Raw genomic sequence first — 2839 nt, 5'->3', positions numbered from 1 at the left:
GCCCCTGCTCGTCCCCCCTGGCTCCGCCCCTGATCATGGTATAAAGTAAACATGAGATGTCTACAACTTGAAGAAAATCAAGCAAAATGACCACCTCTACCTCCTTAGTTTGACGTGGTCGTGTATGGAAACAGTCTCTATAATTGCAGACGGCCTTGAGCATGGGACACTGATCTTGGTCTGGCGATGCATGCCTTGGATTAGTATCCTGAGGCATGTAGCAGAAACGGATAAGTGGAGAAACACCTCATAGTCACTGGCATCCACGCGGATCTCTGGCAGAGCATCCATCCTGATAAAAAGACAATTATATGACAACCAACGTCATGACCAGAGTCCAGTGCCTAGTTAGGGTGTTGGGACTAATTTGTTGTTGGATGACTATTACCAAATGAATCCAGCATATACACCAATCGCCGAGTCAACAAACAAAAAATAGGATCAAGTTTCACCTGATTAATTTTGATCCCAAAATGGAATAAAAACAAAAACTCTAATCTGGCTTCCCTACTTCCAGACCGGGGTTCTTCCCACCTTCCACGCAAGAGATGGCGAGTTCTTCGTGCGGAGCGCAGCCGCGCGCTCAGGATCACTCCACATGGCAAATTGACCGCAATGGTAGGTCATCCGCAAGCACCGACCTGGCGACTAGGTGCATGGGGAGGCAGAAGGATGTGAGGCTGGAGGCGAGAGTGGCATTTTGGCACGTGGGAGCACGCGCTCCTGGTTTTTAAAATATGTTTTGTTGGAATTTGTTAGTAGGCCTTTGGCCCAAAGCCCAACTAAAAATCTGAAATTCTCATGGCTCATTCATGCATGGCTGTGAGTGGTGTGATTGGGACTAAAGTTTAGTCCCCACCCCGAAAGTTGAGTGAGAGTTGCACCTCTTTATAAGGTGAGCTCTTCTATCACTTCTATGAGCATGAGAAGAGGACACCTACGCGCGCGCTCCTCCTTGCTCTTCACGACTCGCCGGGCCGGGCCGGGCCGGGTTTCGCGGAATGAGCCGAGCCGAGGACAAAGCTATGCACGTTGTTTGAGAAAATAATAATAATTAACAGGCGTGTTAATTACTGAGCCGTTTCCGATTCTTTGCAATTTACTCCCACGACCTAACCGGCCCGCTCATTGCGCCGCCACGCAAGTCTTCTCCATCCCTCCTTTCAACGTGCACCGCGAGAAGGGACATCAGGCCTCCGGAACCCCGCCTATCGTGATCCTGTACGGGAAAGGGGCGATCAGATTTTTGGGGAGCGAACTCGCGCGACTGCTAGCAGTGATGACTTCGCCAACGATGACTTCTTCCCCGACCTCAGCAACCTCTTCCTCACCAACATGGCTGGCAATGTTAATGCCAACGGTTCTGCTCGTGTTGCACCGTATGTGATTCTGTCCTTCTTGTTCGAGACCATGGTAGAATTCTTGTTTCTAGTTTGTACCCTAGATTCGATTTGTTCATCTACTCTGCTAGTCCTCATGATTAGTTCACTCTCTGTTATTGTCGTCATGGTCTATTTCCTGTTTATTCGAATTAAATCTCATAGTAATTTGCTCATATATTCAACAATCCAAAAACCTGATTATAGGCAATTTACTCCGAGTGGTTTTGCTGCGCACTGAAGCCGCCTACTTTTAAGAGGGTGCATCCTGACCATAGACATGTGTTGTCATTGGATGATTGGGATCACATCATTAGGAGAATGATGTGATGGACATAACCCATCCATTAGCTTAGCATCATGATCGTTATAGTTTCATTGCTACTGCTTTCTTCATGACTTATACATGTTCCTCAGACTATGAGATTATGCAACTCCCGAATACCAGAGGAACACCTTGTGGGCTATCAAATGTCACAACATAAATTGGTGATTATAAAGATGCTCTACAGGTGTCTCCGAAGGTGTTCGTTGGGTTGGCATAGATCGAGATTAGGATTTGTCACTCCGTGTTTCGGAGAGGTATCTCTGGGCCCTCTCGGTAATGCTCATCACTATAAGCCTTGCAAGCATTGTGACTAATGAGTTAGTTGCGGGATGAAGTATTGCGAAACGAGTAAAGGGACTTGCCGGTAACGAGATTGAACTAGGTATGATGATACCGACGACCGAATCTCAGGCAAGTAACATACCGATGACAAAGGGAACAACATATGTTGTTATGCGGTTTGACCAATAAAGATCTTTGTAGAATATGTAGGAACCAATATGAGCATCCAGGTTCCGCTATTGGTTACTGACCGGAGACGTGTCTCGGTCATGTCTACATAGTTCTCAAACCCGTAGGGTCCGCACGCTTAACGTTTGATGATGATTAGTATTATGCGTTTATGTGATTTGATGTACTGAAGGTTGTTCGGAGTCCCGGATGAGATCACGGACATGATGAGGAGTCTCGAAATGGTCAAGACATAAAGATTAATATATTGGACGACTATGTTCGGACACCAAAAGTGTTCCGGAGAAGTTTTGGATAAAACCGGAGTACCGAGGGGTTACCGGAACCCCCCGGGGAGTTAATGGGCCTACATGGGATATGGTGGAAGAGAGGAGGAGGTCACCAGGTGGAGGCGCCCCCCCCCAAGCCCAATCCGAATTGGGGAGGGGGCCCAACCCCCTTTCCTTCTCTCCATCTTCCTCTTTCCTTCCCCTCCTAGTTGGACTAGGAAAGGGGGAACCTACTCCTAGTAGGAGTAGGATTCCCCCCGTGGGGCGCGCCCCATGAGGCCGGCCGACCCCCTCCTCCCCTCCTTTATATACGGGGGAGGGTGGCATCCCATAGACACACAAGTTGATCTTTTAGCCGTGTGCGGTGCCCCCTTCCACAGACACACCTCGGT

Source organism: Triticum dicoccoides, chromosome 3B, assembly GCF_002162155.2.
Source record: "Triticum dicoccoides isolate Atlit2015 ecotype Zavitan chromosome 3B, WEW_v2.0, whole genome shotgun sequence".
Lineage (NCBI taxonomy): Eukaryota > Viridiplantae > Streptophyta > Magnoliopsida > Poales > Poaceae > Triticum > Triticum dicoccoides.
The sequence above is the reverse complement of the archived record's forward strand: the minus strand, read 5'-3'. Positions refer to the sequence as shown.